At 36.7% G+C, this 12,917-nt stretch overlaps 1 long non-coding RNA gene across 1 annotated transcript in view; it reads right to left on the bottom strand.

Annotated features, from left to right (window-relative positions):
• Positions 1-8,028, bottom strand: part of LOC147911822 (uncharacterized) — a 39,120-nt gene extending 31,092 nt beyond the window's left edge. Inside the window, exon 1 of the long non-coding RNA XR_015550638.1 lies at positions 7,975-8,028. This is a non-coding gene — a long non-coding RNA (uncharacterized LOC147911822). The remainder of the gene's footprint in view (positions 1-7,974) is intronic.
• Between the last annotated feature and the right edge of the window lie 4,889 nt (positions 8,029-12,917).

The raw sequence follows: 12,917 nt of genomic DNA, 5'->3' as shown, positions 1-12,917 counted from the left end.
TATTAGTTTTGGACTGTATTATTTCTCAACATAGAGTGTGCTATAAGACTTCCAGTTAAACAAGGCAGATTAGACACGTGCATTTATCTCTGTGGCCTCATGAAGCTCCACTAAAATGACAGTAAAGGAATTTTTTTTAATTTTTTAATTTTTTTATTTTTTATTTTTTTTATTATTTATTTTTTTCCCCTTAAAGCCCCAGTGGATAGTTGTATGTCATAGCTGCACATCCTTCTAGTTGCTGTATGTGGGACGTGGCCTCAGCATGGCCGGAGAAGTGGCGCGTTGGCGCGTGCCCGGGATCCGAACCTGGGCCGCCAGCAGCGGAGCGCGCGCACTTAACCACTAAGCCACGGGGCCGGCCCAGGAATTTTTTTCTTTTTTTTAAAAAGGTATAAATGGAGACAGACAAAGAACAGGAGAGAAGACAACAGCAGACAAGTGAAATTGACAAAATTTTGGAAGTTGGAAAGCAGTCGAAGAGATGCTAAGCTAACTTAACAAACTAAAGGAAGCTGAAACCTATGGCTGGTGGTGATAGGTTCAGTTCTTAAAGTTACTGGTGGGCCGGCCCCGTGGCTTAGTGGTTAAGTGCCCTGTGGCTTAGTGGTTAAGTGCGCGCGCTCCACTGCTGGCAGCCCGGGTTTGGATCCCGGGTGTGCACCGACGCACCGCTTCTCCGGCCACGCTGAGGCCGCGTCCCACATACAGCAACAAGAAGGATGTGCAGCTATGACATACAACTATCTACTGGGGCTTTGGGGGAAATAATAAATAAAATTAAATTAAAAAAAAATAAAGTTACTGGTTATCTCTTAAGTACAGGATGAAGGGAGGGCTAAACAAAGGAAGATTGATTGAAAGTACATATTAGAAAAAATTAGATCCCAAAGCCCCTTATCCATTCCAGCAAAAGATTCAGTTTTTATTTTCTGGAGTAATTGAAACATCTTTCCATAAAAGAAGCTCTAGTCTTGGAAATAAAAGGCATAGCTGAGGGCTGGAGTGTGAACTTTAATGCAAACAGGGATTGAGTCTCTATATACTAAATATTAAGACACCCCCTACCCCACCCCCACTCAGTCACCTTTCTGCTGCTTGGTTTCTAAGATATTGTCAGCTGAGCAGGAGATTGGAGGATTCTGGAGAAGCTGACCAGCACTAGTGTAAAGCCCTATAGATAGACGCTGATATTTGAGGTTCTCCCATTGAAAAGACTGAATTTCTGCCCAGTTACTTCCCAGTGAAGCTCAACAATCCACAAGTCCCAACAATGGAGAAAGAACTTCTTTTTTGACCAAAACAACAACAACAACAGCAACAAGTCAAAGCAAAAAGAAACAAACAAAAAAAAAACTATAATGAGAAGATACTACATTCAAGACACAAGAACAGTATGCCATAAAAATGGAACTTTCAAGGAATGAGAAAGAGCTCTTAGAAATTCAAAATATTATAGTAGAAATCTTAAAAATCAATAGAAGAATAAAAGTTTTCCATTGAGGAGCTCTCCTAGAGAGTAGAACAAAAAGAAAAAGAAATGGGAAATAGAGAAAATTAAAGAATTCAGTACGGGACGGCCAAATTAGATCAACAGAAGTTCTGGAAAGAAGACAGAAAAAGCAGGAGGGAGGAAATTACTAAAGAAATAATATAAGGAAAATTCCTAGCACTGCAGGATGTGAGTATACAGATTGAAAAGGTCTACCAAGTATCCAGAACAATGAATGAGAAAAAGATTCTCAATAATGTTCAGTGAAATTTCAGAAGATGGAATAAAAAGATTTTAAAAGCTTCCAGAGAAAAAAAACAGACCATATACAAAGGATCACAAATAATATTAGGAACAAACTTTTAAACTGTACCCCTAGAATCAAGAAGACAAGTTTTTAGGAAAAAGCATTTCCAACTGTGGTAGGATGAATAATGCCTTCTCTCAAAGATGTCCTTGTCCTAATCCCTGGACCTGTGAATATATTAACTTACACGGCAAAAGGGATTTTGCAGGTGTGATTAAGTTAAGGATCTTGAGATGGAGTGATTATCCTGGATTTTCTAGTTAGGCCCAATGTAACCAAAAGGGTTCTTATAACAGGAAGCCAGGAAGATCAAAGTAAGAAAAAAAGATGTGAAAACTGAAGCAGAGGTTGGAGCAATATGCTTTGAAGATATAGGAAGAAGCCTTGAGCCAAGGAATGCAAATGACCTGCAGAAACTGGAAAAGGCAAGGAAAACAATTCTCCCCTAAAGCCTCTAGAAGGAACCAGCCTTGCCAACACCTTGACTTTAGCCCATTGAAACTGAATTCAGATTTCTGATCCAAAGAAAATAAATGTGTTGTTTTGGGCCACTAAGTTTGAAGTAATTTGTTACAGCAGCAATAGGAAACTAATACACCAATCTAGAATTCTATATCAGTTGAACTAACAATAAGATGAGAGATTAGAACAAGGTGTTTTCAGATATGCAAGATCTCAAAAAATTTGCCATCTTTCTCAGGAAGTTACTGGAGGATATTTGTCCACCAAAATGAGGAAGTTCAAGCAAAAGTGAGGGAAAAATAGGGTCCAGAAAATGGGATCCAACACAAGAGAAAGGCAAAAAGGATTTTCACAATAAGGGTGAGGGGATACCCCAGGAAGACACCTATGCAGAAAGACTAAACCATTTCAGCTTGGAACAGAAGGACAAAAATCCCCTTCACAGACATCTTTAAATAAAAAAAAAAAAAAGAAAGAAAGTTATAAATAACCTGATGTATTTGAACATACAGAAAGGGGATATATAGATTTCTTGGGAAGATCTGTTTGGGGATGAGTAAATGGTAGATTCATAAGAAAAATTCTAAGCAAATAAAAATTAAATAAAATGTGGCAAACCAAAATTTTTATAGGAAAAGAAATGTAATAACATACTCAATACATGGTTCAACTCTGAATAATGTTTACAAAGTCATAGTAATATAATCACTGAATATTGATTTCACCAAAAATTTTGGGAGGAGGGGAAGTGTGAGTTTATGCGTACATAAGAGAGCCAAATTACCACCTTTCATCATAGAAAGTCAATAGATATTATCTAAAAAGCAGAAAAATCAGGAAATAGCAATATAGGCACATTATGTAGAAACATGGTAGTAAATATTATAGGGAACAGCTAAAATTGTTTAAAGTTATTGCCCTTCAGGAGTGAGAATCAAGAATGGAGAGGGATGGAGAGGGGACTGTTGTTTTTTACTGTACTTTTTTTTTTTTTAATTTTTTGTTTATTGCAGTAACATTGGTTTATAACATTGTAAAAATTTCAGGTGTACATCATTATACTTCTATTTCTGCATAGATTACATCATGTTCACCAGCCAAATACTAATTACAACCCATCACCACACACATGTGCCGATTTATCCCTTTCGCCCTCCTCCCTCCCCCCTTCCCCTCTGGTAACCACCAATCCAATCTCTGTCTCTATGTGTTTGTTTATTGTTGTTGTTATCTACTACTTAATGAAGGAAATCATACGGTATTTGACCTTCTCCCTCTGACTGTACTATTTTTTTTAAATCTATGTACATGGTATTAATTTAATAAAATTAAAATTTTAGTATAAAAATGAGTTATTCCCATGAACAATATATTTTTGTGCTTAGCTTAATTCTTCTGAGATGTGTTATGTGCATGTTCTAATCCAGAAATCACAATTTTTAAAACAGATAAAAATCCTCTTATATACGTTGGCACGTTTGCCACTTACTTAATTCTTGAGGAACACAAATAAAAATCCTTACCATGACCTGTAGGGCTTGTTGAACTCTCTAATCTCATTGCATGCCACTGGTTCCTTTACTTATTATGCTCTACACACACTGTCCTTTTCCATTTCTCTGTTCAAACAAGCGAAGCATCCTTCCTGATGACCTGCCCACGATCTATTCACTTTGCTTGGAAGGCTATTCTTTCAGTCTTCTCCCGGTTGGCTCTTTATCTTTCATGCCTCAGCTTAAATGTCACTTCTGCAGAGAAGCTTTCTCTGACCATTGAATCTGAAGTAGGTCCGCAGGCCACCCCCACCCCGTTATTCTCTCTTGCATTGCTCTGTTTCTTTATTGTACTTTATCAAAATTTGTAAAAACATATTTGCATATATGTTTGTGTGTCTGCACTAGACTCTAAGCTGTCTGGTATACGTGTGTGTAGCAGAGGGACTTGCACATAGTAAGTGCTCAATGAATATTTTTGAATGAATTTGTTTTTAAGTAATATATCCTTGTCTCTGACATTTGTAAATAATGGCATGTTATAACTCTAGTTTTTGCTATATGTTAGCAAAAATTAGATAAAGAGGATTAAATAAAAACAAAATAATACAATTCAGATCTTTTTGAAAACTTGAGTTCTTGAAAAATATCCAAGTTTTAACTTTAACCTTTTGTCTCATCTAAGCACTAGCCCTCTGTTACACAATGGATGCTAAGCAATGTCTGGAATTATGTTTTACTCAGTATAGTCTCCTTTAATCAAACACTTTATCATGTTTAGTTAAGCAGATTATGATAATTTTATACAACGGGGGTTAATTAACAATATCACTGATCCACACAGAAGGCATATACTCGTATAATCAGGATCACATAAACGTCTTTTCCTTTTTCCAAGGAAAAATAAGATGCATAACTTAGTCTTGTAGTCACTATACTAAAATTAAACGCTTCATTTAGGTGACTTGTTCCATACTCAACTGGATTTTACTTAAAGAAAGCATTTCATAGTTTTTGTTCTTTGGCTTTGTAGCCTGGGAAAGAACGTGCAATGAAAATCACAAAGGTTCATTTTAATTATTTCAGTAATATCGTAGCTTTAATATGAATTATAGTATAATTTTTTATAAGCAGCAATTTCATGAAAAGAATTTGTAAAAATTTTACAATTTAAGCCTGATAAAAAGAGATCAGACATGTAAGATGCCTACCACAGTGCTTGGCATATTAGGAGTGGTCAATAAAAGTTAGTTTTTTTCCTTGCCTCTGATAACACAAGTAGTGGTACAGCCAACTCTCATTCATTACAGTCCATTAGAACCCCAACTTTATAGTCACATAGTGTTTCGTTTTGTTTTTTGTGAGGAAGATCAGCCCTGAGCTAACATCCATGCTAATCCTCCTCTTTTTGCTGAGGAAGACCGGCTCTGAGCTAACATCTATTGCCAATCCTCCTCCTTTTTTTTTTTTCCCCAAAGCCCCAGTAGATAGTTGTAGGTCATAGCTGCACATCCTTCTAGTTGCTGTATGTGGGACGCAGCCTCAGCATGGCCTGAGAAGCGGTGCGTCGGTGCGTGCCCGGGATCCGAACCCGGGCCGCCAGTAGCAGAGTGCACGCACTTAACCACTAAGCCCCAGGGCCGGCCCCTCGCATAGTGTTTTTTTTTAACCTAAGCCTAAGACTTTGATCTGATTTATTTGAACTCATTGTTTCTACTTCTCCATATCTTCTTTTATGTCTTTTTGAATCTTGATTTTATCAGCTTTCTTGCACATTCTTGGGTAAATGAAGTCCTTCATTTTACTCACTAGGATCTTGAAGAAACCAGGCAACCTAATCTGAATTTTTTAAACATTGCTGAACTAAAAATATTGATTAATAAACTGTAGGAGAGGAAAAAAATCTTTTTTGTCTCTACCCTTTTAGGTAATCCAACTGGGGCCTTGTAAATTAGACTGACAAAAGACAGACTAATGAGAAAAACAAACAGAAGTTTATTAATGTGTGTATCATGCACACATGAGAGTACTCAATGGTGAGTAACTAAAAGGGGTGGTTAAATCTTGAACTTATATAGCATCTTAACAAAAGAACAACAAATTTTTAGAGATGTGACAAGACAAAGGAAAAGGACTTTGAGTTTCTTTGGTGGCAAATTGTCGGAAGGTAAATATATGGGGGAATTAATGGACCATAAGGGCTAGTTAGTAAAGTTTGTTATATAGATTCCTCTGATGGCGACTCCAGGCTGAAAACGGTCTAGAGTTGTCGGTGGTGGTTAACTTCTGTCCTTCTTGCTACAGAGGGAAGAAGGACACCTTTACAACTACTTGTAGGCCAGTAAGAAATGACAGAGTTTTTCATGTATCTGCTTCATCTTAATTGCTTTCAGCTCAAGATAATCCTTATGTCAAAGTGCCATATTTGGGGGTGGCATATTCTGCTACTCTTTAAAATTAAAACATTTTCTTTTTTTTGAGGAAGATCAGCCCTAAGCTAACATCCATGCTAATCCTCCTCTTTTTGCTGAGGAAGACCGGCTCTGAGCTAACATCTATTGCCAATCCTCCTCCCTTTTTTTTCCCCCAAAGCCCCCGTAGATAGTTGTACGTCATAGTTGCACATCCTTCTAGTTGCTGTATGTGGGACGCGGCCTCAGCATGGCCGGAGAAGCGGTGCGTCGATGCGCGCCCGGGATCCGAACCCGGGCCGCCAGTAGCGGAGCGTGCGCACTTAACTGCTAAGCCACGGGGCCGGCCCTAAACCATTTTCTTTTTGGTTCCCCCAAAATTGACTCTATTATAGTATTATTTTAATCCAAGATTTGACCAGTGAAGCCAAGAAATAATTATTTTGGTGTCCCTAAAAGTAAGACAATTGCAATCAATAATATTTGGAGGGGGAGGAGGAAAAGAAGAGTCAAATTCCGGCAACTTTTCAAGAACACAATGGATCCACAAAGCAGAGATTAAAAACAAATGTTTTATACCATGCAACTTCTCAGCTTTGATAAAAGATATTTGCTATGTGACAGATGACATGAGTGGAGCCACATTAAAATAGAGCTGGAGCAGCCATTGCAGAGAATTGCCTTGAACATCTTGTTTTCTTTATCTTCCAAACTGGACCAAACTGCCAACATTCCATGTCAGTAAGGACAAGAATATCCTGTTTGTAAGGACTGATGAGACTGGACCTTGCTGATGACCAAATTGCTAACCAATCAATGAAGTACAAGTCTAGCCTTTTGCCTGATGACTGAATCTCAAGCCAATCTATGAAGTACAAACCTAGCCTTACATCATCTGGCAACAATGAGCTCTTCTTCAATACAACTTATCTTCCTCCCTTTTTCCCATAAAAGTCCGGAGCCTCTCTCCTGTGATCGGGACACTATTTGGGTTTCTACCTGAATCTGTGCTCCCCGAATTACAATTCTTTGATCCCAAATAAAAGCTTTGCCTCTTAAACTGGTTTCTGTTTTTGTAAGTTCACAACTGTAATAAACAAAGGATGTACAGAAACTTTTAATGATGAAAAATAAAGAAATAAATCTAAACACAATAGTTATGTAGCTGAAGGATTCTATAATGTGCTTAAAAGATTAAGAAGAAACATGCCTGGTTTATCATCCTTTTAAAATTATATTGCTGTTATTGCTTTCTATTATAATGCAGATGTCATTACTGTAGGCTTATTATTAAAAGACAGGTCAGCAGAGTCCAACAGAGTACTTGACAGACATCTGGAGAGTTGGGTTCAACCCTAAACTCTGCTATTATTATTAGCTCTGCTATTATAATCTTGGAAAAAATCACAATCTATTTGAACCTCTGTTTCTTGTACATAAAATGAAAAGAATGGATTCCACGGTTTCTTAATTCTAAAAGTCCACAAAACACTGATCAGCCTATGAACAAAAAATAATAATCTATTGTTGGGATAGAAAAGAAATGATGTTTTACTTATCTCTGTATTCCCCACAGGGCCTAGCACTGTACCTAATAATTTAACTCTTTTTAGTTCAATAAATATTTATTGAGTATCCTCTAGCTTCCAGTGACAGCACTAAATGCTGGGAATTTAGAGATGAATTAGACATGGTCTCTATCTTCTAGGATTTTACAGTCCAGAGGAAGAAACAGTATACAGGTAATTTAAACATCAAGAATTATGACAGAGGTAGGCAAAGAGTAGTATTTTCACATAATGAGCATACCTTACAAGGGTCAGAGAAAGGCTTCCTGGAGGAAATTTCACCTCTGTTGAATCTTAAAGGATTAGTTGCCCATGTTGATAGGGAGGCAGAAGAAACAGCAAGAGCAGAAACAAAAAAATATAAAAAGAATGAATAAATTAATATGGCATGCATTTATTACAATTTCCTACTGAATTATTTAAAAAATAAAATAGGGGCCAGCCTGGTGGCACATGCAGTTAAGTGTGCAGGCTCTGCTGCGGCGGCCCAGGGTTCGCTGGTTTGGATCCCGGGCGCGCACCGACGCACTGCTTGGCAAGCCATGCTGTGGTGGTGTCCCATATAAAGTGGAGGAAGATAGGCATGGATGTTAGCCCAGGGCCAGTCTTCCTCAGCAAAAAAAGAGGAGGATTGGCAGATGTTAGCACAGGGCTGATCTCCTCACAAAAGAAAATAAATAAATAAATAAATAAACAAAAAATAAAATAGAGGGGCCGGCTCAGTGGGTAAGTCCGTGCGCTCTGTTTTGGTGGCCTGGGTTTGCCAGTTCAGATCCTGGGCGCAGACCTACACCGCTCATCAAGCTATGCTGTGGTGGCAACCCACATACAAAACAGAGGAAAACTGGCACAGATGTTAGCTCAGGGCCAATCTTCCTCAAGCAAAAAAAGAAGAAGATTGGCAACAGACGTTAGCTTAGGGTTAATCTTCCTCATCAAAAAGAAAATAATATAAATAAATAAATAAATAAATAAGTAAATAAATAAAATAGATCCTCAGTTACATAAATCAATATGAAACCACCCTTATCATAAGGGTATATAATGCTATTTTATTTTCCATATTTCCTTTAGATTCTCAGCAACAGTTCTAGGTTTATTTTATCCGGACAAGTATATATGACATTTCTTCTAAAATGCATTTCAGAAAACCTGGGTTTCATACGTCAGAAAAAATTGTGAAAGATTTTGAAAAGGCAAAAAAAAAAAAAAAGAAAAGAAAAAAGGATTACTGGGTATCTTATGGAAGGTTAGGCATTGTCTAGCACATCCTTCCTGGTTATCTGATTTTATAGTGGTCTGTACCTTTCATTGGATTAAAAAGAGCCCTGGAAATCTTGCCTCAGTTCAGTGGTATGGTCTGAAAGTTATCTAAGTAATGTCAGCTCAGAAGCCTGAACCCCAAAGTCTATTCTTTGAAGCGGCAATCATGTGAAGTACCTGGTACAGTCCTTTTCCGTGAGGCTCTGAGATTGCTCTTCTTTGTTGAAGACACAAATTCTGGCCTGTAGTTTATAGCAGAACCTTCACGTAACCTTTAGAGTAAAACAAGAACATTAAGAGATTTAATGGTTATGGTTTTTATTACCATTGCCAATTCTATCACAATAGAGATGAGTAAAATTCTGTATTGGAGTACAGTATATACAGTATATAACTTTTGATGAGGGTTACTCCTGAAGGTAAAACAATATTATGGACAGGGAAGACACTGACAAATCACCAGGGACTTCTCATAAGGCATATAATTTCTGAAATGTTTATATGTAGTATTTTACCAAAACAAACTTAATTTAGAGAAGGCTGAGTATCCCTGCTGATCTGACAACTCTTCCCATGCAACTTTACAACAGTAACACATTAAACAAACCTAATTATTTCCAATGTCTATTTTTATAAGGTGATACAGCAAATCTTTGTGATTGCAGAGGCCCTCTGAGAAATCTTAGTGGTTTTATATATAAAAGTTTTAGTTTTAGTTATAAAATATATCTTGAAAATTTTGTTTGTTCTAAATTTAGGAACTGATTTGGGGAAGGCAAAATTAAGAGTTGTCAGAGGAGACTTGAGCACTTGATTAGACAGGATCGTGAGTGACTGAGAAACAATACTTCCTTACTTATTTAATCAAAGCACACATAAAGCATTTGAAAAGAAACATAGAAGGTAACACTACTGTAAGTGAAGAGCCTATGTTCCATAAGTTTTTTTTCCCTTAAGTAATCAAGGACATAATAAAAGCAACTTAAATCATAGAAAATTATTCTTGTAATACACAGAATCTCTGCTATCTAGGCAGATTACACATAAGGTAGAAAATAAACTCTCATACTGTCAGTAGAAGCATTAATTGTTAAATAAAGGAAGCAATACCATCTAAACTGAGGTAGTACTGTAAACATTTTAATATATTTCAGAGCTTCTTTTCAGACTCAAGTATTATACACCAAGGCAAATAAAATTCACTTTCTAAGTTTTGTCCTTTTTTATACTCATATTCTTTCAGAGGACCTGTGAGGTCAAATGATTTTCATACTACTACTAAGATGTTATCTGTCTTTTTGACTCTCATACTCTCCTGAGTATACAGAGTAGTTTTCCAGAGGGCTGTGTGATGTGTAATAATGCAATGGACTAAATGCTGAAGCAGATACAAGGATCCAGCTTTCTTCTGTTAGCCCAGATAGTAATGAGATTTGCAAAAATGTGAAAGAATAGCATTCTTTTCACGAAAATTTTTGTTTTGAAAAATAGTTTTTTTTTTTTAATAAAAAATAGGTCATTTATGTTAACATGCAATGTGTTTATCATTGCTACTGTGGGGGATCAAAATTGGCCACCCCAAAATGTATTTCTTTGGCTTGATTATTTTTAGGAACAAAAGAAACTTTGACCTTCCCCCTAACTGCCTAAAAGAATTTAAGATAGAGGGCCTGTTCCAGGAAAGAGCTAATACCATAAGATAACACTGTCTACAGATGGCCCAACAAACACTTGTTTAATAATCATTTGCATTTCCATCTCCACGTAAATTGCCTTCCTTCCTTTTGAAGTCCCAAACCACTACTCCCAACATCCTCCTTTGTCTTTAGCTGAAGATGGTATTTAAGGTGGCAGGATTCAGCCATTTTGGCTGAGCTACTCAGTTTTCCTGGGTTTCTCCCATGCATACATGTTATTAAACTTTCTTTGATTTTTTTACCATTATTCCGTCTCATATCAATTTAATTCTTAGACCAGCCAGAAGGACCTAGAGGGTAGATGAGTTGTCTTCCTCCCCTACACTACTTTCGAATGAATCAATAAATATTTTAAAATGTTCTAATTTTTAGTCTCTAATATGGTAAATATCAATAGTTATAACCCACATAAACAAAAGCTCTTTGAGGATCTCAATAATTTTTAAGAGTACATATAAAGGGGTCTGGAAACGAAAAGCTGGTTTAGGAAAAAACTATTCTTTTTCCTTGAAAAACAAAAGTACATATGCTGTTGTAATTCTCTGTCACTGTTACTCCTTGAAGAGACTCAATCACCCATATTACAACTTTTAACCAAAATGACTGACTTCCATTTTAAAGTGAAGAGTGCAGGGTGGATAACTGAGAACTGTCTGGCATATACAAGCATTTTAATAGACTAGCAGAGGTTAAGAATACACATGATGGGCCGGCCCCATGTGTATTGTGGTTAAGTGGGTGCGTTCCACTACTGGCAGCCCGGGTTAGGATCCCAGGCGCGCACCGACACACCGCTTCTCAGGCCATGCTGAGGCCGTGTCCCACATACAGCAACTAGAGGGATGTGCAACTATGACATACAACTATCTACTGGGGCTTTGGAGGAGAAAAAAAAAAAAGGAGGAGGATTGGCAATAGACGTTAGCTCAGAGCCGGTCTTCCTCAGCAAAAAGAGGAGGATTAGCATGGATGTTAGCTCAGGGCTGATCTTCCTCACAAAAAAAAAAAAAAGAATACACGTGACAAAACTTTTTATAGCCACACAAATCCTTTTTATAACTTCCTAAAATGGCAAAAATGAACACATTCATTACATAACTCCAAGATGTAGTTTCTCTATAGCATTTCAAAATAAGAAGCAAAAGTATATAAACTTAGAATTATGCTTAATTTAAACCAATGTTTCTACTTTACTTAGAAAGTATCTAGCGGGCCGGCTCCGTGGCTTAGCGGTTAAGTGCGCGCGCTCTGATACTGGCGGCCCGGGTTCGGATCCCGGGCGCGCCCCAAGGCACCACTTCTCCGTCCAGCGCGAGGCCGAGTCCCACGTACAGCAACTAGAAGGATGTGAACCTATGACATACAACTAACTATCTGCTGGGGCTTTGGGGGGAAAAAAATGAATAAATAAAATCTTTAAAAAAAAAAAAAAAAAAGAAAGTATCTAGCTATGCAAGGATTATCCATTAATTAACTCAATTTAATGTCAGTCCATGATTTTAAGTTGCTTAAAGATCTTGGAAATTATCTTCAAGCTGGCATACTACAAACATAGTCGCTACTGAAATAAAGTTTGTCAGAATACTGATTTAACGTAGTTGAAAACAAATTTACATTTTTTATAATCATAAACATTTTTAAAAGTAATGTTAACTTATTTGGTCAGGAAGCCTGTATAAGTTTAGGAAAAACACACCCAAGTAAAATAAAATGCATGCTTGTATTATACTTAACACTTACAAAACAGAGAAAAGACTTAATTGCTAAAACTTTACATTAATTATGTAAACTTGGATTCTTAAAATGTTTCTGGATAAGTTTCTGCAAGATGTTTTATTCAAGTCTAGCACATTTACAGTCCTAGAAGTTTGATTTTCTTATTTTCTGGGAATTTAAGACTATTCACTTTATATATGTCTTATTCTATGAGCTAATGAGAACAGTGCTCCTTTAATTTAATACCTTCCAGATTTAGGAAAAGATTTCACAGACATGACAAGAGGTAAAGGTCTTTCTGAAGTACAGAATATTTTAGAATATTTTTTGACTTTATATTTTATTAAATATTCACATCATTTATTCTTTATTGCACAGAAAACATGATCATGCTTTTTATTATTTAACCATGATCTTTACACATTTATTGTTATTACAAAACTGCAGTTTCACTGAATCATTAATGTATGAAATTCAGTATCAAGATAGGAATAGCAGCATATCACTC

The sequence above is a fragment of the Ceratotherium simum genome, chromosome X (assembly GCF_057802395.1).
Source record: "Ceratotherium simum simum isolate JZ-2026a chromosome X, ASM5780239v1, whole genome shotgun sequence".
Lineage (NCBI taxonomy): Eukaryota > Metazoa > Chordata > Mammalia > Perissodactyla > Rhinocerotidae > Ceratotherium > Ceratotherium simum.
This window is presented reverse-complemented; position numbering and strand designations above follow the sequence as displayed.